Here is a 27745-nt window from a genome sequence, read left to right as displayed (position 1 = left end):
GCCGCTGCAGCTGCCTCCCATCTCAAGCCAATGAGCCCAGAGTGAACCGATGTGTCCAGCTTCAAAGCCACAGGCCTCACATGTTTGAATGAGCTGCATGACAATTAGACTAGCCCGTAGCAATGAGCTGACAAGTCGGCAAACACTCTGAAACGTTGACAACATCGTGAGCTGAATCATTAGTCAAGTCAGCTGGTTGAAGGATAAACATGTCACCAGTTTGTTTTTTTGCTTTTTTTAAGCTGCCAGAAAAGATACTTCAAAGATAGATTGAGGTTGTCCTTGAGGTTCCTGCTTTTAAATGTGAAGTCACCCACCTTCAGCTTTCACGGTGTGGCAACTCATGCAGGGACTGAAACTTAATCCCACACAAGCTTTCCACTGAAATGGCAGCAGTCTTTGCAGTGATGCACGGCCAAGCGAGGAACAACGGCCAGATAGTCTCTGTGAAGGAGAATTATCCTTTTGAGCTTAATTTGTACTCAAATATTTGTGTTTTTTTTTTTTAACATTGTGAGTATGTCAACTGATGCACAAAGTCTACCTGAGTAGACAGAGTGGTCTTAATAGATAACATCATTGACACTTTCATGACTTCAGCATACCTGAATCTAATGATGTCATCACCAAGGTTGTGAAAACAAACGCCCAATAACGAGCCCTTCGTTGCAATCGCGTGTGCGCTAAACCCTGCAGGTCGCCGGCCCCCCAGGACCGAGATTGGACACCCCTGTCTTAAGCCAACATATGACAACATCCAGAGTCCTGAAAGTGACCTCCGGGCCACAATTCTGTATACGCGTGACTGCAGTAAACAAAGCGATGCTGAAGATTCCCACGGATGTGAAATGATGGACCATGTCTTCTACCGTCATCCATTTATTGAACAAAGTAAAACCACTCTTGGTCTTTGATTCACTTCATTTACTCCCGAAAGCACCGGAGCTGTCCGTAAATTACTTCCAGAATAACGATGTAGTACTGAAGTATGCTGTAGTGGTCGTCACCTCCGATTTAGTGGAGAGCGAAGTCGTACAAACTTACCATCATCCACCCTGGAGCAACTTTAACGCTTTCGCAAATAAACAGCACAATCCCAATCAAGCTGGTTTCACCACACCTGTGTTCACACAGCTTTTATCCATCTCCAGCTATGCGTAGCGTCCAAGCCATATCCTCTATCTATGCTTCAGACAAAGCAAAAGGGCTGAAGGCTACCAGCATCCTTTTCTGTGGACATTCCAACTCGCTGAAAGAATTTGCTTCATCTGCTCTGCATCTTTGTTGGATTTGTGACTACAAGTCCAAACAGAGCCCAACGAGATGCCTGCATTTCCTACCTGGGAACAAAAAAAAATGAAGAAGATCAAGCCAGAAAGGACAGATCCCCTACGCGTAGGGCTGAATTGATCTTGCCATCTAAATTGGTTTTCGTCACAACTGGCTGTCAGTGTTGGCGTTTGTGGGTTTCAGTGTGTCATATTTGACACAGCTCCCTTTCAGTAGCTGTGGATTGCAGCGAACCACCCACACACCCCCACTGGGGAGCGACCGTCTTCTTTAGGCTTCACTTCGCCAACTTGACAACACTGATCATTCTCATCATCGTCCCCTCCGGCGCCGAGCAGAGATTCACTGCCTGCAGCGTCTGATTGGTCAAAGGCGTGACTAATATGAGAGGAAGAAACCCGATGGGCGCTCACTGCAACAAGAACCTGAAGCCGTAAATACAGAGTAACTACAAAATAACGGAGAATATACTGCAAACATTGCCACCTAAAGCTCCCAGGGATTCACAGCACTTCACATTCGATAGCACACACACACAACCGAAGGAGTAGAAGTCAGAACTTTACATGCCTGGAGACATTGTCATGCTTCTACATCTCCACGCCACTGACCAACGCGAGAGCTACCACGCCACGTCAATCACAGACTGACAGATTTCTGCTGCAGGGCAACGAAGACGATGCAGTCTATCCCTTTCCCAGGCTTCGAGAAAATCATGAGGCTTGTGCTTCTGTGAATAAAACATAATATAGTACACGAAGATCTGTTAAACGGGAAGGCTCGGCGAAGTTTAAAGCACAAAAGTTAATTATATCCAAGAATATATATATATAACATGCAGGAGATGGAAAATTAGGTTTCATGCATATAAACCCAATTAAAGGCTCAAACAAAGAAATTCCGTTCTCACCCTCCAAGGCGTGAGTAATGCAGACTTTGGAGCGGTTTATGGTATGATTAGAATTTATGCCACCTCCTAAACAGCACTTGCAAACTGTGTCTCTTTTGTGTGGCCTCGGCTTTACAGCCGTGGACTCTCAGAGGAAGAAAAGAGCCAGTGTCATGCGGTCAGGAGGCATTTTAGTCAGACCAAAAAAAAAAAAAAAATTGTGTCAGCACTTTCTGCCAGCGAGCAGGAGGCCGGCGTTCAGAGCTGTTAGCCTCTTTCTCAGAGGAGAGTCAGAGTTTAATGGGACTACTCTTCCACTCCATTTGCCAGCTCGCATCTTACAGGCCACACAGCTGCATACATGTGAGGCAGCGACTGTCACTCTGCATACCTCTCTGCAGCCCGGGGAGCTCCACGCTGCCTTCAACAGCTGACAGAAGCCGTTCGTCTCAGGCACGCACTTGGGGAAACAAAAACCGCACACGTAATATACGGGAATGAGACTGAAGAGGTCACTGGCAACTGGCAACTTTCATCATCTTTCATTTATTTGATCCCAGAAATGATCATGCCTACTCCTGGAGCTGCTCCTGTGTTTTATTTTTATTTTTTTTATTATTATTTTGTTCAAACTGTGGCAACTCTTAGAAGGTCTTGCTCTGACTTTAGATCTATTTCAGAACCAAACAACAATTTCATGGCTGGCTAGTCACAGAGTAATTACAGATGGCCTCGAGCCGACGCATCGATCAGCAGTCGGGACGCTTCTTAAAAATAAGACTATTTTTGACAGACAGCTTCTCAAAAAGATGACAGCACTTCCACAACTTGTATTGTGAGGATTTACAACTAAAATAGAGGCCGGCCTCATGAATGTATTTTCCGGTAATAGAGTTTTCTGCGATAAAGAGCTGAGTCGTTCTCCATAGATATGAGTTTTGACAACGTTGGAAGATCGGGAGAAGACGGACAGTTTTGGGGGAATGCACATTTTAAACATAGAGACAAATTCGTTAAAGGGTAAAATCCATTTCTTATCCAAGAATTTAAATGGTACTTTATTTTTACTGTAATCCAAGTATTTTGTCGTTGGGGATTTAAGCCTGTTTATACAGCAACGTTTCAAGTTATAAAGCGCCATTTTTATTTCTGAAAAGTTTCACGTTTACACAGCAATGTTTGAAAAATAATGTCACTTTACACAGAAACAGTAGAAACATTGAAAACATTGTTTTCCTGTAGGCCACTGGTGGGTTTTACTTGAAAACTTCCCCTTTGGGAGCTGTTGTGTCTCAGAACTCCGTTCCCGTGTAAACAGACACCCAAAATACAAACGTTTTGTACTTTCAATGGAAAACATTGTTGCGTAAACAGGGCTTTGTTAGTACGTTTCTTTACACTGGTTGATGGCTCAACTAAGACAAAACAAGTTCCTTCACGATCTGAAAACAAAAAACTTAAGTGGTCTTTGGTTCGAGATGCTGTCATTAATGCAAAAAAGATAACTTGACCTCAAGATAAGCCATCAACTTTTCTAGTTTTTACATTGCAAGCAGGATTCAAACCCGGGTCCCCACTCACACAAGCTTAGGACTTAAACCAATACGCCACCAGAGGACACAAAGAAGGTTAAATATTTCCACTAAATCTATTCCTGTCATGGCGAAAAGTTCAGCAGTGAACCCGTTATGCGAAAGTTACTTTCTGCAAGACTTTGGCATGGTGCAGCAGGAGCTGTAAACGAGTTCACACTGAACACAGGCTCCGTGAAACCTGAGAGAAGACAACAAATCTGGCTTTGAGGCCCAGAGAGGCGCAACATTTCTCTGAACCACGGTCCCGGTCCCTCTCTGGAGGGAGCAAACCAACAATCCTCGACAAAGGCAACCACAGTATAATTAAAACGAATAAAACTAACTGAAGGTAGGTATCGAACTGAGCGAGCCTTGTATTGACACGGAGCAGAAACAGCAGACACAATCTGACATCCGGCTCAGTGGAGGGGAAGTCTTTGGAGTGGGCAGCCCGGTTTGTCAATGCTCACTCTGTTGATGATCTTTTTTTTTTTTTTCTTCCCCCGAGCAGAGAACACAAACAGCGGTTGGCGAGGCAAACAACAGCCTGCGGGACTACAGGGGCTGCTTGTCACAGGGCAAACTCAAACAGTACGCAGTTGTCGTGTACTTCAGGGGGTGGATGTGACATAAAGTGCTGCTTTCAGAGATGTGAAGTGGCCCCAAGCACTCTCACCAAATGTATCATTATGTCATTAGACGGGCATTTAAAGATGGGGTTGGCGAAGAGGAGACTTTGACATATTTGCCATAAACACTGAAATGGGTGGGGGGTTGGGCAGCGACCGCTCGGGCCCTGTGACTTCCATCATGTGGAAAATATCTACAAGATCACAGAATCGATAACTGAAAATGGCATTGACTTACTGACACTTGCAGATATTATGTAACAATTGAAAAAATATTAGTGATTGACCAGAATGCGTAAAAAAATGTTTTAATAGAAATTGACGAGAATATTTGCAAACTGCTATATTTTCTCACGGTAACTGCCATTTCTAATTGCTTCAATCCAATATGGAGTACTTCTTATATTCTCTTTACACATGGTCTATGTTTCATTGCACTGTTTTGTAGATGATGCAGTTGCAAGTCTCCCGGAAACAAACTGTATGTCACAAGTTTCTACACGAGTACCTCAACACAAAGAAACTTTATATCTTAAGAAAATCCTTTCCCCTTAATATGAATGCAAACGATAGTATTTTACATCTCTTGTTTCAGGAGACACTGCAAGGCCTTCTGTGTGTTTCAGGCTGATGAGGGGGGCAGCTCAGTGGACATAAAAGACCTCCCCCAAGGGAACTACAGCGAGATGAGTCAGTGGCTTGTTTAAATGAACCGTCAGCAATGATCTGATTCTAGTAGTTTTATTGGTTTTTCATATTTCATGTGGTTTATGCCATGATTTTTTTTTTTTTATTATTCTAATCTTATCTTAACTTTCTAAGATATTGTTTACAAGATAACGTGGTCAAGAGAAAACTTGACCAGAGAAAAAAAAAGATTTTGCATTTTGGGGACCATTAACATGACAATGGCGCTTGTAGCCACAGAAAACGCAACTTTCTGAAAAAGTTCGGTTTCCGTTTGTGTCGACGGCAGAAATGCTGCTACTGCAACAAAAACTAAAGATTTTTACAAGTGGGGTCAAGATTACTCTGCTTTTCTCACACAGTAAAAAATATCTAGATTTGTGTCTACTTGGTGACTGAATCGCCCCAAACCCCACCCACCCTCCGTCAACCTCAAGTTGAATTGACGAATCATAGATAACAAAGAGTGTGTCATTCTGTATCATTTTGTTTTATAATGAGCCATAAAACAAATAATTTAGAGGTAGTTGAAGCTGAAACCAGTCTGATCTGAATTTAAACGCAGTTGATAGTTAGATGGCAGTTTACAGGTTTAAGTAGCTCACGCTGCCGAAAAGACGACTATTTGGTTTCAACATGAAGCTGTGAGATGCAGCCAGTGTTTGCTAAACAATGCCTTTAAATGCAACGAGAGAAAAAAAAAAAGCTCCCGGAGCAATTTGACAAACTCCACGGAAGCTTCAAAGTGTCTCCCTCTGCCATATCTCCCAGCCTCAGCACAGATGACATCCTCACATCCATAAAGGATAAGTTGGATGTAAAATTTTGAAAGGAGACAGAATGTCATTTCTGCACAAAAGGCGCCTTCAGACAAAACTGCAACACAGTAATCAAGTTCTCTCAAGGGTGTCACTTGCTTTTTTTTTTTTTCCCTTTTTCTAATTATAGTTTACACATCTCTCTCTGCAGGGAACACTTTACTGGACTTAATCTGAATTTTTACACAGAGTTGCCAGCACATTAATTAAGCACAGAAAACCAATGGGGAGTCTAAAGAAGTTGTGGCAGCAATAATGAGAACCAGTGAAAGAGTCACCTCCATATTCTCATTTAGCATCTCGGAAAGATTTTTGTAGCCTTTCAGGGGGGAAACTATGTAGCTTCCTGTGAAGTAATCCTTAGAGTAATGCTTTTTTCTATTGAAAGTGACAGCAACACATCTGCTTAAGCCCTATTTACACGACAACGTTGTCAAGTGAAAACACAAAACCTTTGTGGCGTTTTGGAGCCACTGAAAACGCTACTTTTCGGAACGAGATCCCAAAGTGGAACTTTTCAAAAACACGGTAAGTTTTTCCTCAATGAAAACCGGGGAAAAGGCAACTTTCTGGAAACCCTCGGGATCCAGCTCTGTGTCCAACGGTGCTCGGAGTCACTGAAAACACAACTTTTTGAAAACGGTTCCACGTCGTTTCCGTGAAGACGACGGAAACGCTGCTACTGGCCAGAGTAAATAGTTCTTCTGCACATTTCTCAGGCACATCCATGGCAGTCATGACTCCCAGCCCATATTCTGCTTGGACTTGGTCGTTTTATAGTCGACAGCAGTAACAATCCAACTTGGTCGTCTGTCCACTAGTTAATGTTTATAGCAAAGTGCTCTTTCCACACGTGTGTGTAGTTTTGTTACAAAAAACAAACGACAACACGAAAACGACATTGTTTCCAGTGTTCCTGGCATTTCCACGTAAACAGACATGGTTTTCAAAACGTTGCCGTGTTAGCGTCAAACCTTTCTGAAACGAAATTGCACGAACAATTTGTTTTCGCAGGACATTTCGTCATGTAAGCTTTAGTCGTCCATGTCGTTGACTCCCCCCCCCCCCCCCCTCTCTTCTGTCTTTTCTGTGTTTGCTAAAGCAGGCTCAAGCTCCGGAGCACACTGCGGAGCAGCGCAGGGTTAAAGAAATATGGCAGAGGCTACAGAACGCCGCTCTCCTTGTCACTCGGAGCTGTAGGGGTCACGGCGGTCGGGCAGCTGTCCCCCCCCTGTAGATGACGTTTAGAAGAGAAACAAGGGCAAAAAACAGCCTCCCTGTGCTGCTCTTCTGCTTCTCCATATTATAGCTCGTTACTGCAAAACCTGGCAAACGGCGTGAAAATAACAGCCATTCTAATGAAATCTCAATGATGTGGCAGAATGCTTAAACAATCTGCCCTGAGGTTTGTCTATTATTAACTGAAAGGCTGGAAGTACAAAAAGAATAGAAAATGTGACCAACAACGCAACACAACCCCACTTCACAGATAAATGTCTCTTTCTTAGAGGCCACGAGTGCTGAAGATTTCATGCCATACAAATTGATTGGTGTAAAAGCTCGCGCTGCACGTTTGTCTCTTTACAGCAGCTAAAGCCCGACGTCGTAAAGAAACCGCTGTTCTGTCTAAAGTGAGAAATAGATACTCGGATAAATTAGCCTGCCTCAATGAAACTACGGCTTAAATGCATCACAGCCTGATTACACCTTCCTGTTTACCAAAGGTCGGTGGAATAAAAGATGCAGCGCTGCATACCAATCATTTTCACAGAAAATATACTGAATCAAATCCACCATCAGTAATAGCGCCAATTAATTTATGTCGCAAGGAAAATGTATGAAAAGAGACTTGTGGACAGGGTGTGAATTTGCTGGGGCGCCGGGTCTATTTGTTCCCACCACAATCTATTACTTCTTCTCTGTAATTAATACGTTTCAACAGCAGACTGGATTAAAAAAATTTTTCGGGGGAAATATGTTTGTTTTTTTTAATTGAAGTGATTCATTTTACTCTCCGTGTTTACATTGAGACACTGTCATTACACTGAAATGACAAAGTAATAAATCCTACAAGCTCCGCAGTGAATGGAGAACGGAGGAGCACAGACCTTCAAGAAGCAACATAACGTACATATTTATCCCTAAGCATGTTCTTACATAAAATATAAAGCATCATATTTTCATGCGAGATAAATAACAACTTTCCCTGCTTCCAGTGCTTCACTTCCATGTGATCATTGTCGATATGATGCGAGTGTCCATTAGAATGGATGTTAAAATTCAACATATCAACAGTTGACAGATACATAAAATGAATAACTATATGGATTAGACGGTAAAGATACATAGACTAAAATAAGTAACTTGATTAGCTGTGATGCATAAGATGATTCACATAAACAAGAGGCTTTCACAGGAACCTGTACGTTGCCATAAACGTAAACACAAAAAAACCTGATAAATATGAGATTCAAATCTTTCACAGGAAAACTTCTTCACTTCACTTCTTAACTGCCACCACAGCCAAAGCTATGGAATTTGGAATTTCAACCCATCGTTTCACAGTTAAAAGAGGTTACTTGGTCATTTTCTCAAGCTCAGTGGTTTACAGCACATAATTGATGACCTGCAAAGTCTAGGAATGCTCCATCACCTGCACAGCAGAAGTCAATCCAGCACAGGTGACTTTGCCTCACTGTGTAAAAACCCATTCATCTTGTGCCTACTACTTCTGACACATCTCCATTCACCAGGAGACAAGAGGCTTTTCCACAGAAATGTGTGTGTAAGTGCCACTGAGCTGCTTTTCCAATTACCTTTCTGTGACAGAAATGAAACAGCCTGGCCTTTACTACCCTAAACTTGGTGCAGGACTATTTTTCACCTGCCTCCGCATACTTAAAACACAGGTGCCCTTTCACTGCAGGCCCAGAATGAGAAATGCCTCCTCTGGTGTTGCCACCATAGCTCATTAAGACATGTGGCTTAATGCCTCTTTGCGGGGAGCCTGCAAAGACGACCTTGTACGGCGGCGCTTCATCCTATTCAGACAAAAGGTTTTGGATGGCTTTCTATCTGGAATCTCCTTCCAAATGAACGACCTCTAATGTGCTCGTTGTTCATCACAAAAACAAAAAAAAAAGCACTGCAGTCTCACCCTTGCAGGTGTCTTCGCTTCCATTTTCAGGTATGTCTGAATTCTATTATTGAAGCAGAGAGAATTAACAGCGACTGAGTTCAAACAATACTCACCCAGCTCACAAGCACATGCCATCTGCCCGTTAGAGCACGAAAAGTCTGCCGCTGCTTTGCAGCAATTGCTATTTTGAGTGCCGGCTTCATCCGATGCAGTGTTGTTGATCAAGATGAATGAAACATTTAGGCAAACACAGTCTGAAAGCCGTCCTGGCAGCGAGGCTGGCGCCTCCAAAGCATGGAGAATGGGATACGGTGAGAAAGCTGGTTTTAAAGTATTGCCTGGGATTAGCCCCTTTCTTAAAATCCATCTTATTACAGCAGTTACATCTCATGAAAGGGAGAGAGATGAAGAAATATGACACAGTTTTTTTAATACTGTAGCAAACAAGTGAAAAATGTTTGTCTATAGATTTTGGATATACAAACTGGATGAGGCATAAACATATATACAACCAGGCAAAGGATAAACATAAAATAGAAAGAAAGAGCCGCCTTCTTTCGTTTTAAGTGACTTATCCAACATGTACAGGATCGACCACTGAAAAGAGAGAAAACACTGGTCATTTCACTAACGAAGGACTGTGTCATTACCACAGTGACTTCACGTTAAAAATGTATGCTTCGGGGCCTTCAGGGCCTTGTTGGCTAAATGCCGAAAGGACATTGCATAGTTTCCTCGGAAGTGGCATTAACGCTCTGTGGGGTTTTCAGCTGGATATCAATTAGAGGCTCATTAGGCGTTTAGAAACGGCTGTCCCTCCAGCTTCCTGCCACCCGCTGTGAGAGTGGCTGACCCTAACCTTGGGGGGAAAGCAGGCATATTCTGTGTCTTTTCTCTCCTGGAGCATTCGTGTCAGTGCCTCTTCCACACAGGAAGCACACTGCTTCCAAACATAAGAAGAGTGTCGGCATGAGGAAAACAAAAGGGCATAAATCAGCACTAAAAGCATTTAGTGGCCTAAAATAAATCGTAAAACAGTAGCAAACACACCAATTGTATCTCAAAGATTGGTGGTGCACTCTTGAGTGTGGAGGGGTTTAAATTGGAGTTGCACTGCAAAGGTGTAAAAAAACCGAGCCGAGACAAAGGTGAAAGCCACGGAAACCACCACCGTGAAAGGAATGAACACAACTTCGGTAGCAAATTAAATGGATCTCAGGCTCTGATTATACATTTCAAATGAAAACACATCTATCAGGAAAGTTTTGCATTTATGTGGCAACGCTTTGAAAACGAGGTCTATTTTACACAGAGACGGCAGAAACGCTGAAAACCATGTCGCTTGTTTATAGGGCCACTAGTGGGATGCTGTTGTTTGTGTGCATGTGGTTTGATAAAAACAGAACAAAACTCTACAAACAGTAAAACAGATATCCATCTGTGCAGTATTTCTGCTATCGACAGAGACAGTGTTCCTTTTCCATCGAGACTTAGAGCGTTTTCAAAAAAATGTCCCCATGGAAGCCATCTTGAATCGCTCCGTGCACCGTTGTCGTGTAAACAGACGTTTTTCACTTGAGAACATTGCATAAACAGGCCTCAAACAATAGTATGATGATGCAAAGGGTAAAAAGAGACGTCCATCCTTTTACTCTTTTATTTCATGCATGTGGCCTATGAAGCTCCACAAGTTTACTCGAGAAACACAATTGCTTTTGATTGAAACGAACGCAGCGTGTTGACATTTTTCTCCGTCCTTGCAGAGTATTGCAGTGAAATACATTTGGCTGTGTGCGTGTGCTGCATTTCTGCATGTTTACTCATGCAACCGCTCTTTATTTCGTGCCCCATTGGTGTGTAGTTTGGGGCAGAGGTGACAGCGGAGTATTTTTAGACGTGCTCCGAGGGGACTCCGTGTCCTGACTGCTAACACAATGCACTCTCATGCCTGAACAAGGGCAGATTTTCATGACCGGAGGCGAAAGCAAGACACCACTCCCTTACCTTGAAAGCAAGCCGCCCTGCCCGCAGTGTATGGACTGTCAACGGGGTTTATTTATCTCAGCAACAAGCTAATCCACAATATTAAGCATTCCCGCACAACTAGATACATCTTTAAAATACTCAACGTGGCTTTGTGCTTCCAAGACTAAAAAGTGTACGTTGTATAGATGCATTTCAGCGAGTGGATTCTTTTCTTTTTTTCCCGTGCAGCTGCAAGCACTGTGGTCAGTAATGTGGCTTTTGTTTGAACCGAGAGAAATGTCTTCTGTGCGTTCCCCCTTTTTAAAATGTATGTACTCAAAGCATGCGTGGCCTCAGAAAACCATCTTGGTCGGAGTAAAATACAATCGTTTAGCTAAAAGGAGTCTTAAAAATAGCCTGCGCATTGTGCCACGTAGCATTACGGCGCTCCAGAAGGACAGTGAGCAGAACAAGAGCCACTTCACTTAGCTTTAATTCATCTAATAAAAAAACATGCCGCTTGTGGGCACCGCTTTCACCGTGTTCAGTCAAGCTGCATCTGGAACTTAAGTTTCAACTTTACCTTTTTTTTTTTTATATTTCTGCATAAAAACGAAGAATTAAAAAAAACACTTCTTCGGGCTTCAATATTTCCACTGTATGAAAACATAATTGATGTAAAACAACAATAGAGAATGAAAAAAACTATTTAACAATGTGAGCAAAATTACACCATCAAATGATTTGCTATAATATGTTAATATCTGCATAGTGCAAATGTAACTCATAAGAGATTAAATAGTGACTGCAATTCCTCAATTTATTAAGGAGTATGCTTTAACTGATTACCTAAGCATTTTACCCTGAAATTTCCCAGAATGTCAAAAATAGTGGATGACAAAGCCAAATATAATTAAAAAAGCAGAAATGGATTTTGCGTCAGGGGTAATAATGTGAATTAAGAGAAAAACAGACAAGAGCTGAGTCAATTCGAAAAGCAGGCAGATTTAAAGAGCTTGTAGAGATTAGAATTTCTTGAAATAAATGTGCCATTATCCTGCAGGCTCCACAAAGTCTTATCGTGTTTCTTTGTTTGTGCAAAGTCTCGGTTGTTGCTGCTTGCAAGTTTGACATTGTTTTGCAAAAATTATTTTCAGTGTTTGTGCCGTTTCCATGGCAACGGGCGTCGTTTTGAAAATGTTGCCGTGTAAACATGAAACATTTGTGAAACAAAAACTCAAAACAATATGTTTCAAGCAAGTAGATTTCAATCAAGTGGAAATAGAAGAAAAATGAGAATGGAAGGAAATTAAGTTTCACTTCTGCCAATACCACAACATTGTTTCAAAATGAAGTTATTCATTAATTCAATAATAAACTTATGACGAGTTAATCCACTTCATACGGCACCGGGTTCCATATCAGACCAGTTAAGCATGGAGTGAAACCTCCAGACTCTTATAAAGATAAAGGTTTGACATGCAGGTGAAACTTGTGAGTACTCCAGAATACGTCGCTGCCAACTGATAAGAAACTGATGCCATCACTCACGGGAACGTGTGAATAAATGAAACGATCCCGATAGATTGCCCGATTCAGCCTGCCAACAAGAGTCCGGGTAAAGCAAGGTCAGTGTTATCTCACTGTAAAGAGAGATTCAGAGCTGTAGGGATCATCTCAAGACTAAACGCTTCTTTTTCCCCTCTCAAACACTGTGCAGCTTACTCCAGAGGCTTTTATAAACAGATTAATCATTAAACATGTGTGATATCATCACGGCAGATCTGGGTTTACAATACTGAACAAGGTCAAGTCTATATCCACGATTCAATGGTTTGCATTAGGATTTACGGATATTTATTCACTGTAATTCCAAAAACAATGTATTACCAGACTTAAAACAATGCTACTCTTCATGAAATCCTTTTCTATGCACGCCTACACTCACCATCACACCCCGTTTTCATCACACAAAGCCAATGAAAGCAGCCGTACGAACAACAACTGGTGCATTGTGTCGCACAGAGACAAACATGCCTGGCCAATTATAATGAAGTTAACCCATTAAAAGTGCTTCACGTCACATCACAGAGCTGCAGCTTATCTCCCACTGCCACATGTGTGCCGCATCGAGGGGAACAGTGGCGCTATTTAGATGTGACAGAGCTCCAGTGTCTCATTGACAACTTCACGCCAGCCCACAGATGGCATCAGAAGGCCCGGCAGCCAGAGAGTCAACCTATCCACATTAAGTAGGCGACGTGGCGGTAACCCCGTTTGTCTGGTGTTGAACCCATTACGGAGCGCAGTTAAACTGCGCCGCTCCAGGCAAAGTCCCCAATAACCTGCCAAGTGTGGCAGCAGATGTTGTCGGGGATGAAGGAGATGACACTTGCGTGACGATGACGACGTCTCTGGCGTGTGGGTGCAAAACTATGCCGCTCCAGAAACTTGAGGCCAGAGGTCACCAGTTGCCCCGGACGACACGGCGAAGCCAAAGTTGTCGGTATTGTACTGTAGCTGTTGTTCCAACTGCGAGACGCCGCTCTCCAGCGAGATGAATACGCTGCCATTCATCTGCCATCAGCAGCTGGGGCCGGCTCAAGCAGCTGGCTAATAGGCTAACGGGGATCTCTGGTTCCCAGGAGGCAGCTTGAGTGGAAGACTGATTGGATGCAGCCACATAGCCGATCCTTGTTATCTGAAAGCCTCGCCATCTTGGCAGAATCAGGTAATGCCTTGTAATTCGAGAGGAGGGGAGGACATGAAAGCGAAGCGTGCCACATTTCTGCTTTTCTCGAGAGAAGTGATTCACTTGATTTCATTAAAACTGCAATGCAGCAAAGGCTCCGGTCAAGGCCGTGACTTCTAGTATGATATATATCTGTGCAAACTATGGAGAATATAGAAGAAATGAGTTCCCACACATCTCAGGCGCCGGCGAGGTCAGGCTTCTGTTCTTCACACCGATGCATCACTTTGAACACGCCGTTACAAGTCAGCGCGTTTCAGGCTCTGCAGGCGATTCAAAGTCGTTCTCGTACATCCACCCAGAAATACCTAAACTATGCCAAAATATCATCTGCAGGGCATTTACAGGCCACTGAGTAGCTGTGTGAAACGGTTATTTAATGCCTCTAGTGCAAACACAGGTTACCAGGAAGTCCAAAGGATATAACAAGTAATAAAAGCAAGAGTCTTGCTACTTGTGGTGTTATGAAGTGCACACAGTGAAGAGGACTGTGACCTTTACTTGGATTCATTTGTCCATTTATTTATGCTCACGACTCCGTCAAACAATTCCTATAAACTGGGCCAACATTAAACACAGATATCGTAATTGATATGAAGGCAATAAAAGATTTGAGAGGCGGAAGAGGCGTGGTAGTTAGTGACTTCATCTCACAGTGAGGGTCACTGGTTTGATTCCTGTTGGGAGCCTTTGTGTGTGTGTGTGGAGTTTATTTACCCTGTTAAGACTTATTCACATGTATATTTTCTCCCAAAGTCCAAAACAAGCTGTATTGAAGGATAATTGGTTGTTCTTAATTGCGTGAAGGAGGAAATCACCGTTCTTTAAACTGTCCGTTTCCTGTCCATAGTTTTCCACCCAAAATTAAACTATGTGTTCATGTTGGGCCACTGGTGTGTGTGCTATTGTTTGTTTTTGTAATGAAACCACACACACATGCAGCAGAGAACAATACGCCATAAACAGGGCCTAAGAGTGTGATGGTTCTATTCTGGACCATTACCCAAAGTCGGTTGGGATCAACAAATGGATGGACTTATTTGGAAAGCCAAACTCAAAGAATTTGAAAATCCAAAACGTCCCAAGAGCCATCATTTGAAGAAGTCTAACCTGTGTCACGACTCGTCTCCTGGGAAAAATAAATTGTCACCTCGCTTCTGTCATGATTTGTCAGCGTCGACTCCCGACAACTGAACACATGCTTCCCCCAGATATACAAACTAAAACACTGCGAGACGCAGGCAGACTGAAATATTAGGTGAAAAAAAACAAAAAAAACATGAACCTCAACTTATAATATATTGATGCGCTGCTCTCATTGCTACGAAACGCTAACTAGGCCTACACAACATAATAACCTCCGCCGGAGCCGAGACAAAAACACTGGAGCACTTTGATCCATCGATGCATTTCTGGTTGAGCTGCCGGATTCTTTTTAAGGTGCTTCCAACTCCTTTGAAGAGAAACGGGCAACATCATGTACAAGAAATACAAAACACTGCTACCAGCACCTTTCCTTGAATATGTTCTGTTTTGACTCTTATGAAATCATAAACCCTTTTCTTACAAAACACATTTTCCCAGAATACTGCTGCATTGCTGTTGTGGTTTTGTTCATCTCGCTCTTCTGCGGTAACGAAACGGAGGAAATCCATATAAAGTGTTTACTTGTGGTGAATAGTATCCCACAACAAACCCAATTATTTGCTGCTAGAGGCAGACTGTGATTTTTATAAGATTATTACATGATTAACTGTGCAGATTTCATTGGCTTTGATACAACAGTAAGTTGTAATGCACGGTCTTGCATTCTACCGAATTGTAACAACTCTTATTTCAGCAGTGGATTCAGGAGATAAATGAAGCAAATCAAGAATCAAACAGGTCGTCTCATAACATTTATGTACAGGGAAAAGGCCTGGTGTTGAAGCGAAGAGAAAATGTGGACTTGGTTCATCATTTCACATCCTCAGGAATGTGAAAACTGTTGTTTTGGTGCAGCGTTGGTGTCCCTGATCACCTCATCATGTTCTGTTGCATTTCTATTAGTTGTTAGTAGCTGCCGCTCACAGCAGCCGTCACACTGTGCAGTGTAATGAGACGGCATATGTGAAAATTCTGACAGTCAGAAGATGATATCAGGCGGTCTGTGGTCGCAAAACCTCACCAACTGCTGTCTATGACACCCCAACCCCCCCTTCACTGTACAACAATGCTCAGATTCCCCGTGCAAAATTCATCCCATCAAAAACAAATGGGATCCACGTAGGTGAGAAATACAGTCCAGCAGCACTCAATCACAGCTCAATGAACGTTACAGACTCCCAGTTAAACACGGAATGAAAAAGCAGCAGCAAACCAGGCAAAGATAAAACGGCTTACCTCAGAGTCTGGTCACTGACAAGAAAAGAGCAAAGCGCAGAGAACACCGCCTTTTCCGCATCATTATTACATAATCAAAGGGCCACGAAGAAACCAGGGCCATGCCGGAGGAGAATCCATCTCTCATTAAAGGAGTCCAGCACAACGCCGGTTCTTCTAAGTGAGGCAATTTCAGAGTCTTTTACCGAATATCTTCATGAACAAACCTTGACATGCTGGTTTTATTTATAAAGCCTGATATCACGGACAAGATGTGATTTATGGGGGAAAGCGGGAGAGGAGAGGTTCGCGAGGGTTTGTAAAAATGTAAGAAAATCAGATAAAAGAACAAAGCCGAAAGAGGCTAGAAATATTATTTCAATTAAAATATTACCTTTACATCTTCATGTTTTGATTTTTTTTTTTCTTTAAGAAATTTAATAACAAAATGTAGACGAGAAATGTACATATATATATTATAAGTGTTTCAGGTGCATGCAGACTTTTAAACAACCATGTTTTTAAGTGAAAAAAACATTTTTTGTTGGGCTCTGGGTGTCCGTTTCTAGGAGTCACTGAATACTTTTTTTTTTTTTAAATAGATACCAGGGTGGAACTTTTTGAAAATACTCAAACAAAAACACAACTTTTCAAATACGCTGCTGCTGCAAAAGAGCACCATGTCTGTAGTAAACAGTTATTCTGCATATGCGTGGAGTTTTGGATGAGGAAGTGACCACAAGCATACAAACGGAGGTTCTCGCTTCTCAGACTGACAGACACTGACAGAACCGACCAAGGAAATTTACAGTAAGGAGAAAAGCACTGTGGAGCCGTTTCCCTGCTCTGCTTGGCCTTGCATTTCTAATATGATTGCTTGCCTTCTCTTGGGGTATAAATTGAATTACTGGCTAAGAAGGAAATAAATTATGACCAAAATATCAATTTTAATTCCCTTCACATTGCATTTTTCCTAAACTGATGATCATGCTTTTCATGCTATGGTGCACACCCGTACACAAATCTAAAAAGCCAAGCATTTTCTTTTACAGTAGGCTCTCCGGGTTCCCTTGACTGCTTTTCCTGATTGAAATGGCATAAACATTGTCATTTGGATCAACGCTCAGGGATATGAATCAAAAGATCCCCAAGGACGACACCTTTATCCTCCACACCGGAAACAATCTCACGTTTTCAGAGCTGAAAAGATTTAGAGAGTAACCGCCTGGATTCGGTGGCATGTGCACACCACAAGCTGTTGCACCACCTCAAATGGCACACCTTTGCATATGTCAAAGAGCAGTCGAACACTATAGTGTATATAGAAGCTAAATTAACTCCAAAAGTCAGACACAAACTGTATAATTCCATAAAACATCCAGAATCAACACCCAAAAGGAAGCTAAATTAAACCACAATGGACCCTTTGCCAACAAGCCTGTTCAACACAAGTAATAATGCTGCTGCTTACCACTTTGAATAGTGGAATTTCTGCCATGGCACTGGAAGCCAAGCTAGAAGATTTAACGAATGTTACCAGTGTTGGACTCGAGGTTAGAGAAACTGACTGCAGCTGCCTACTGCGGCCTGGGGACGGATTGAATGCAGAAAATGAATTTTGATACACACACACAATATAGCATTCAGAAACAGACAAACTTTCTGCAGGAAATTAACTGAACTCTGTTCTGGACGCCGATTGGTCAGATGTTGACTGTCAATCATGACAACGGCGGCTGCAGGACATGCAGGACATGCAGGACGGGTGTCCAGCAGAACATCACTGTGCTGCATTTGGTGCCAATATGGGACGTTCCACGCGACACCGGGTCCTACGTGCTCGTTTTGCATACTGGGAGGGACGAAAAGGCAGCATGCATTCACAAAACTAGAATTTATCTCTGCTTTGCAAGCATCATTTTAAAAACAAGCATGTCTCGGCCTCTTTGACGCAGACACCTTTGACTGGACCTGCATTGTCTGCTCCTGAATTAATCAGTGGTCTTCTACATTTCCCAGACTGACTCCAAGTGACCCACAGAATAAAAATGTGCTCAAACATCTCTGCTGTGTGATTACTTTGGAACAATCTATTCCCAGAATAAAAGATAAGGCTTTTCTGGGCAAAGAAAAGTGAATTACGTTTTAAATTCAAGCATCAAATGCATTGTTTGTATATATGCCTTTAGAACTATTTGTGGGAGCCTTTACTGACCTGACACCTCTATCGGCAAGGCTCAATCATTTGTCTGTGCCTCGAGCACAAAGCAACAAAAACACCGCTATAAAGCAGAATCTGTTTTATAGTGTGCTTATGTCATGGGTGAGGGTTTCAGAGCAACAAAAAAAAAAAGTTTCACTCGTCTCAGGGAAAGATCAAACAAACATTTTGTTGGGATTACAGGGACCATTGTCATCATGGTTGGAAAAATAAACTAAATTGTGGCTGTTTTTGGTTTGAAATGGAGAAGAAATGCTCTTTTCCCATGTTAAAATCCAATATTTTGTTTACTCATCCATCCACCCACTACTTCTGGGTTCCAATAACAGAGGTTTGGAAGGAAATTTAAAGTCTGCATGGAGAAGCTTACATGCTTTCAGAATCTAAACAGCTCTAAAGCAACAGTATGTGGCCAGCAGATATGCAGTGGAGGAGGAAGAATCGAACAATAGCAAGAAGGAAATGTTAAAAGAAGCTGCGAGAAATCGCATTACTAACTGTCAATCAGCCATTTCTCCTCTTTACATTCTTTGTGTGGATTTCAGAACATGTACTTTTTATTATTATTTTGCATTGCAGCCTTATGAAGTATCTGTAACATGCTTTGGGCCAAATCACCTGAAAAGATCAATCTAATTATCTTTATTATCACAACAGGCCGTCTTTAGGTGATCTATTTCGATGGAACGTCTCCTTAAATACAAATGAACAACTACTTGAGACGTCCACCTCCTTGGGTCAGTATAGCAACGTAAAGAAGCAGTGCCGTCCCCATGGCAACCAGCGTGTCATAGCGAGATGAGGCTGTGGGACAACAAGCAACAGGAGCTACGGAACAACAGGACCACAAACAACATGACAACAAACAACAGAACAACCAAAAATCAGACTAAAAACATAAATTTTTCTTTCCTTTGATTATGACTCAAGCTATGCGCTGAGGAAATGTACAATAATCATGGCATACTTGCAAAAATCACATACATTTTGTTGAAAATCTACCAGAAAAACACTATTTTATGAATATCCTCACATTAGTCTGTACAAGTTAAGATGATTAATGATGATCTACAGTTACTGTACATCTCCCTTGCACTGTGTATTGGGAGTAGTTTATGCAAATGAGCCAAACTATTATATAACAATCGGGCAGTTTTCTGAACAATATAAGCACACTTAAATTCCTACTTTTTCCTCTCACAAAAAACAGGTTGTGCTCTGTTGAAAACCAGAAGGTAAGTAAAATACGATATCACATATAATATGTCAAAAAGTTATTTCTGATCACTTAATCAGCTATCTCTACTTCTACTCAAGAAAAGGATGCAAGTACTGTTGCCACCTTTGTACACAGGCATGTTTTGTAGTGGTATTGTATATTTGTGATGTATAAGTGCGAGTCTGAAGGATGTCCTGCGTCAGCTTTAAGTCTCTGAGAACTCCTCAGCTCATGTTCTGCAGCTGAATCTGTTTCTTTTAACCTTTGGCCTGTCAGGGAGCGTGAACGGAGAGGCTGCGCTGGCCCAGACTGTGGAAAACAAGGCCATGTCTCTCCACCCCCGCCCCCCTCGAGGGGAGAAGAGATAAGCACCGAGAAAGACAAAAAGAGAAAACTCAAGGGCCGGTCTTCTCAAACAGCAAAACATCATGATCTCATAATGGAAAACCTCCACACAGTGAACTCAGATGTACGTCGGGACGGGAGTTGGGCAGCAGAAACTCGTGAATGTCACTGATGTGATCAGAGAATACTTTGAGGATGACTGTCTTTTATCTATGCTGAGCCAAGCTGACAACCAAGAACTTGCATTTAAAAAAAAAAAATAAAAAATGTAAAGTCCAGCAAGCATCTTCAGGCTCATACAAAAAGCATGAGTGCTGGAGCTCAAATCTTACTGGTCTGCAGACGGATTTTCTGATAAATGCTTCTTCACAGCACTTCTCTGGAGCTGTAAAGGCAGAACTTGCGTTTGTGAGCGCGTGCGTAAGCTGCGTGCCCTAGAAATGACATTTTTTCCACCGTGACTGTTTGTGCGATCTTTACAAATCCGCACCGTGTTAAATGATAACCCACACAACGGGAACAAAACATCTCCAGACAGCTGCCAAAACTTCCCTCGTCTCATAACATTCTGAAGCAAGCCGACGCGTCTCCATATAAAGTGCCGAATGACGATCATAGGGAAATAAGCGTTTCCCCCCCTTTTCAAACAACAAGCATTTACGCAGATTAACAGCCTTTTGCAGAAACATACTATTACCACATAAGTCCCTGTTGAGAAGGACCAGATGTCAGATAATAGGCTGTGCATAGAGGTAGGTGCTGGCCTGAAGCCATTGAACAAGTAAGAACAGCTTCTTCCATATAAGCGTCTTGAGTTTATGGACACCTTGTTGTCTGGGTGGGCAACCCCCCCCCCGTAGACTTTGAGACTGTTGAATATATGGCTGGAGGATCAGGGCACCATATGTTCAGCCTACTCGCCAACATTAAAGGAGAACTCTACGTTGATTGCATAATTGACCTAACCTTAAAAATCAATTCAGCCTGTTAGATACAGCAGAGGGCTTCATCATGAATGTGGAAGCGTGGCACCTCTTTGGGGGGATGTATAAGAATAAATATAACCTATAAAGCATTTGATGTGAGAGAAAATCGTCAAACATGAAAGGGATGTAAATGCATCACACATGTTGCAGTCTGCACACGGGAAGACGAAGAAGAAGAAGAAGGAAAAAAAAGCTTGTTATCGTGTGGGCACAAAAGGAGCAGCAAAGACTATCTCATTAAACACTACTGGGGGTGTTTATTGGCTTAGCTGTGCTTAGCCTAAGAGCAGCTGGGAGATATACTCATTATAGGCTATGGATTGGCTGACACCACCGATCCTGACAATTTTAATTTAAATTTTTTTTTAAATTAAGGTGCATTCAAATAAACTTCATAATGCGAGCAGGAGGCAGCAAGAACACGCACAAGTACAAATGAGTACGAATTACCTTTTCTAGACTGGAATCTTTGTTTTTGTCTCACCAGCTTTTGGCATCACATCCGAGCCGCGTCTTGCTGCCGTTTCTCCAGCACCGTGTCTCCTCTTGCTGCAGCGCGCCGCCGTGCGTCTCCACCAAAAGTCCCGATTATTAAAAAATAAATAAAAATTACGCGGCCAAGTCCCCGGGTCCCGAGCAGCTGAAGCGGCGAGACACTGGAAAAAAAAACTGCACGGAATCGGAGCTGCTTAAAACATCCAGTCCGGAAGGCGGCTGTGAGGCGGTCGGCCACCGCGCACAGCGACACCTCCGGGTGTCAAGGCGGCGCAGGCTCGGTCCGCAGCGGCTGCAGGTAGCGGCGCGTCCGGACTGACGGCTGCGTCTCTTCCGCCAAAATGTGCCAAGCTGCCAGGGCCATTCACAACACAACTACTGCAGGCGTGTGTGTGTGTGAGAGAGTGTATGCGAGCGCGTGCGTGTGTGTGTGTGTATTGTCGGTGTCCACAGTGCCACGCAGCGCCGCAACACGGAGCGCCGCGCGCAGGTCAATGCGCACAAATCATCCTGCACCGCACCTCCGCCAGCGGATTTCAAAATAATGAGAAGAAGAAGAAAAAATAATAATTGAAACAGGCACGAGATTGGTGGAAGTTTGCGTTAAGGCGTGCAATAGAAATCCAACTAATAATGTTTACATATAAGGGGAAAAAAACACGCACGCATCTATTCTGTGTGGAGTTTCTTTCTACTGGAACCAACACGGCAGATCCAATGAATTATTCATGGTGGAAGAAGGCTCTAATAACTAAATCATTCATAATTATTCAACAGGAACAAGGTCGATGTCAATCAGATTCCCATCCCTCAGCCTTGCAGACCATGGAATGTGACATTTGAAGTGATCGATGGTGAAGACTGCAGCCAGTGTCGGACTTTATCCTCAATCAGTCAATAACATTACAGCCTTTTGAGTCAGAGTTACTATTAGAGATGTGGTGCAAGTATAATTGTTAACTGTGTGTGGCTGAAGTGACAGATCACACAACCTCTGGATGCTTTAAATATGAAGAATTTGTTTAATATAGCATACAGCTTTGTTTGTTTGTTTGTTTGTTTTTGTTTTTCTTTGTTTTTTCAGAATCCATGCATCAATCTATCATTTATCACTGTATCCTGTTCAGGGTTTACTATGGGAAATGGCAGGTTTCACCTTGGACAGGTCACCAGTCCATCACAGGGGAAACACAGAAACAGACAACTGCAGTGCACACACTCACTCACACCAAATAAGAGCAATTTAGGGTCACCGGTTAACCTCACGTGTATGTTTAACATGAAACCGAAGTACCAAAAGGAAAATCACTCACACAGCGAGAATATGCAAACTCCATACAGAAAGGCTAAAATAAGAATATACTAGAGAATGACAATATGAAACCAAACTGGTCAGTAGAGAAAAGAAGCCCAAGAGACTTATATGAGATCCTCCCCATCAATAAACCTTCATCAAAACCAAAATAGAAAAGGATGAAGGAACAATAAGCAGAAAAGCAAATAAGGGAAGTGATTGTTTAATGGGGAATAGTGGATTGTATCTGGAAAGGCTTGTTGATTAAACGTATTAGTATTAATAGATACAAGTTTATACTTTGAAAACAGAGCTGCAATGGAATATGAGATGACTCTTAAAAATATTTTCTTGTGCGATTTGATGAAGTGGAGAAGGATGTGAGGTTTGGATATAATAAACTAGGCTGCAGTAACATTAGTTCGTCTGAGAAAATTGAAAATCATTGAAAGGTTAATTGTTTTTTCTGCACTCATAACATGTAAACTGAAAGTTCAATCATTTCTGCAGTTTGAATTGTGAAAAAATAAAGGAAAACAGCCACTCTTGAAATACCATGAGATGCCATGTTTCTTGATTTCATGAATCACACGCTTTACTGACAAAGAAAATCCTGTTTATAATACATTATATAGAAATGTACTTTCCCATTTGATTCTATTTGTTTGAGATACTGCCTCAATAAAACATTTTATTGATCACATTATATAACTTATCTACTTGTTCAGCTTGGCAAAAATGTGTATGATGATGATGATGATGATGATGATGATGATGATGATGATGAATCAATCTAAACTCTGAACCATGTGAATTTGTTCTTGAATCGGTTTTTATGACAGAATGTTATTGGTCTGACACAATAATGGTTTTCACAGCCTTTCATCTCCAAGACTGTTAAATTAATAAGATTTTTTAAATAGTTTGTCATTTACACCCAAAAGGTTCGAATTAGCCTAATTTCCCAACTTGTGCCTAAGGACTAACTTTAACATAATTATTTGACCCATTCAATTGCCTTTGAAACCCATGTGTCGTCTATTTCACCATGTCTGCACAATATTGGGAATAATTGTTTGAAACGTATAAAAATGTATGTTGCAGTAAAACCATACATTTTCTTTAAAAAAAAAAAAAAAAAAAAGGATTCGACTGTTTACCACTCCAAAATTAGCATTAAATGGTGCACCGATGTTACAGCTTCACTAAAGTAGATACTTGCCCTTTGTACAAATGGTAAAATAATAATAAATACCTTAAGAAACCCTGGCAACAGGGACTTTAACTGTGTGCCTGCACGCATGTCACTGAGTGTGATGGATGACGTGGTCGCAGACAGCGGAGTGTTTAAGCCCTCCCTCACCTCTGGAAACACACATGCTTCCACTGGCATTGAATCAAATCCTGCCAGAGCTTTCTCAATCCCCCGGCTTACCTCAGACTTCCCCTCCGTCTGAATATAAAGGATGAAAGCGGTAAAGGTGAGTGTGCGGCCCACTCTCGCTTTCACAGGCTGCGGGAGGAGGAGGTTAGATTAATGGTGGGCTAACACAAGCTTGCAGAGAGATCAGCTTGAGATGTGGAGGAGCCAGAGAGCAGCGCGAGTCGCTGAAGGCTGAACCCAGATCTTCTGCTAATCCACCCAAGCAGCCATGCTGCACCAGTGTTAAGTTTGGATTATAGTTAGATTGAATGCATCTATACATAAATATCGCCACTTTATCCGTTTCAGAGTTGCAGCCGCTGGGAGTCGATCATACCTGAGTATGGGAAAGGGGAGTGGACATCCCACGCGGGTCACCAGTCCATCCAGCTATCCGTTTTCTTTACTGCTTAAGTCAATTCAGGGTGGCAGGGCCACGGAGCTGATCCCAGCGAACAGTGTGAGGGCAGGAAACACCCTGGAAGGGTCATCAGGCCGGAACAGGGCAAAAGAGAGAAACAGACAAACACACACGTTCACAATTAGCTCTTCCAATTAACACGTGTTTGGACTGTAGCAGGAAACTGCAGCATCAGTAGAAAACACATAATTTTGAGCGGCAATTGTTTGGTTATTATATAACATATAGACATTTGCATGATGTATACTCTGCACCGCAACAAAGAAAAACGTTAACACTTTAATTTAAAAGATATTCTGCACTATTTGACATATACAGATTATACTGATATGAGTTTTATAAAGAACAGCCTGATCTAAATAAAATTACTCAACCAATTAAATGAAAGAAAAATGGATATTTCCATAATAAAACATTGACAATACAATTAAGATTAGTCATGTTGGTGTCGAGCCAACAGTCATCAGATATTTATGCATTTCATAAAGCGATAGAAGTACTGACATGCAGCAGATCTCCAGCAGCTTCATCTCTTGAGATACTCTGTCCTTGGTACTCAAGGTATTTATGTTATACAGTCCTGGACTAAACCCCATCGCGCTGGCTGTAAGTGGCAACCGAGCCGGTGAATGGTAGCAGGTAACGTCTGCATACAGCTGTTCGACCTCGCTGCAGGCTTGTTTTCAGCAGGTTTACGCCTGACACTGATACCAGCAGCTTTACACCTGATGGTATCAAGGCTCCTCCACACTCGCTGGCTGCCATCTGTTGTGTTGTAATTGTGCCCCAGACAGTATAAGCACCTTTGTGTTCCAGGTAGAAGTGGGAGCAACAGGACACCGGGACAATGCCGAGGATGTTGAGGGCACTGAGGAGATGTCTTGGTTTTGGACCGCAGGGTAATAAGAGCTGCACAGCGCAGATGTTAACATCGCAAACTCTCTATGTTATCCCAATAATTTATTGTGTGATTATTTATAGCGAATTCAGATCTGAAATAAGACATCCCTGGCACGTAGGCTTTTTAAATGTAATCTCAAACCACATTAGGCTGAAACAACAACAGCAGCTTAAAAACACACCAAACATAAACAGTTTGCAGTTAATTACTGTCAGGACAAACGCCTCCAGTTTCATATTCTTAAAGTCGTCTTTCCCTCCTGAGTGTTGCTGCCTTCCAAAGATGGGCCGACACTCTAAAACCTCTTTGCCCGCCACCTGCAGTCGTCCCCTTGCGGCTTTGGAGAAAGAGCGAGACTCGAGCCGGCGAGCCAGAGGAACAAAGGCTCGGGGTCCTGCCTTCAAGCTATCTCAAACGAAACGCGGAGCGCGGCTGCAGAGCTGGCTGCGACTTCAAAGATTCCCTGCGGTGGAAAGCACCCCCTGGCACCCACAGGTAAGTTCCCTCGGATAGACTCTGTGCTGCAGGTTATTGCAGTGTGCAACCGTCCAGTTTTCTCTCTACCTGGTGTTATTTTTTTCTCGCCTTTCAGCTCACATAATATCAACTTGACACTTGATATCTGCAATGTTTCTTTTGCCAACCAATAAGTTTGATTTTTTTTTCTTCCCCCTTTGTAACACACCTTTTCTGTACCTCTGCTTCTGAGGCCCGGCACAGAATCATAACAAGCACAGGTCTGAGCATGCGAGAGGGCTGAGTATTAAATGGATCCATGGGGAAGCAGGCAAACACACACTAAGCCGAGACATCCTGAAGAGCGAGAACAAGATGAAACAGCTTTTTAGGAGAACAAACACAGAGGAGATCACGTGCTCCGAGCTCGGTCCTACTACTGAAACTCCGGGATGTAACACCACTGCCTCACCTGCCCCCCCCCCAAAAAAACATAATGCGCTGTCCAGGGAATCTGCAAGAAATGAGGCAGCTGTGGACCCAATAAACCTGTTTAGTGAGGATAATTCAATCACCTTTCAAAAGAGGTGTGTTTCAGTCAGGCTCTGTGCTGGCCGGCTGCTCTCGCCGCCAACGGCAGCAGTGGCCTCTGGGCCCGGCAGCTTCAGGCAGTGATGGATGCAGTCTCACTCCTTCCCTGAAGCAGAGACGCTCACCTCACACGACACTACAGCCACCTGACGGAGTCAACGGGAGGGGGGTGGGGGGCTTTTTGACTCGTACTCGACGGACAGATCGATATCGTCCCTCATTTAATGGACGTGTCTCCTCTGGAAGGCGGCCTGCTCCAGGTCAAAATGAAGAATGACGCTTTGCAGGGAGGAATGAGCGACACGACAGACGGCCGTCGTCAGATGAGGCCGGCGCTCCGGATGACTCTGGCACTTAATGTTGTGATGACATTTGGTGATTTGGAGGCACAAGAGCGGATTCCTAAATGTCAAGCAGCAAAGCAGCAGCATAAAGAGGCGGCATACAGACTTGAAGGAAGGTAATCACAGGTTGGGGGGGAAAAAAAATGCATGCCTTCCATTTTAACAGACTGAGCAAATGTAAAGTTAGGCTTTACTAATAATATGACACCAAAACTTAAAACTATGCACAGCAACAATCGAACATGTAAAAACATCAGTTTTGGTCATGTCGACCTTGAACTTACAGAATTAGGAACTTTGAATGAGGTCTTTTGACGGCACAATCAGGTTATTGGCTGATTTCCTGCACGAAGAAGACGAGGCCCAGTGTCGGCTCTGCCACAGCGGTGGTGCTTCACCACCCAACCCACTGCTGTCGCCCTGCTGGCATTCAGGGAGCCCACGATGTATTCACATTGGCTGCCCTGCAGAATGGATTCAGACTAAAATTGGACTTTTCACTAAGACAGAAACCATTGGAAGTAGAATCCAGCGATTTCAGTGATCATATTCTTTTTCACTGACGTCCCTTGTGATTGTTTGAAGATTTCAACTTTGAATGACGAAGGTTGATGCTGAATCCAGGCGCATGTGTCTGGGCTCCATCCATCCTCTAGACCTCGAAATCTAATTGAGAGCTGCAGCAGGCCGGAGCATTCATCACAATTATGAAAGATACATTACTCAAACTAAAAGCTTCAAACATGCATATATTCTCTGGATTATTTGACAAGACATTTTTGGATGAAAATTCAGTAGGGTTATTTCTGTGTGACAGAATCCACTGAGACACTTCACCAAGCCAATATAGCCAAGCTCAGACGACTTGAAGAGACGATAAACCCATCGCTGGCAGTGTTTGAGACTTGATCCTCAACCCGAGACACATTTTAATGCCTTGACCTG

General features: G+C 42.7%; 1 protein-coding gene across 2 annotated transcripts in view; it reads right to left on the bottom strand.

The window, feature by feature from the left end:
• tanc2b (tetratricopeptide repeat, ankyrin repeat and coiled-coil containing 2b) overlaps nt 1–21444 on the bottom strand; it is a 159636-nt gene extending 138192 nt beyond the window's left edge. The window contains exon 1 of one of the 2 annotated variants that reach the window (XM_080517324.1): nt 21326–21444. The gene's annotated coding sequence lies outside the window, so the exon portion shown is untranslated. The remainder of the gene's footprint in view (nt 1–21325) is intronic. The other variant, XM_080517325.1, reaches the window with a different exon arrangement.
• Between the last annotated feature and the right edge of the window lie 6301 nt (nt 21445–27745).

This window comes from Blennius ocellaris (assembly GCF_963422515.1).
Source record: "Blennius ocellaris genome assembly, chromosome: 21".
Taxonomy (NCBI): domain Eukaryota; kingdom Metazoa; phylum Chordata; class Actinopteri; order Blenniiformes; family Blenniidae; genus Blennius; species Blennius ocellaris.
This window is presented reverse-complemented; position numbering and strand designations above follow the sequence as displayed.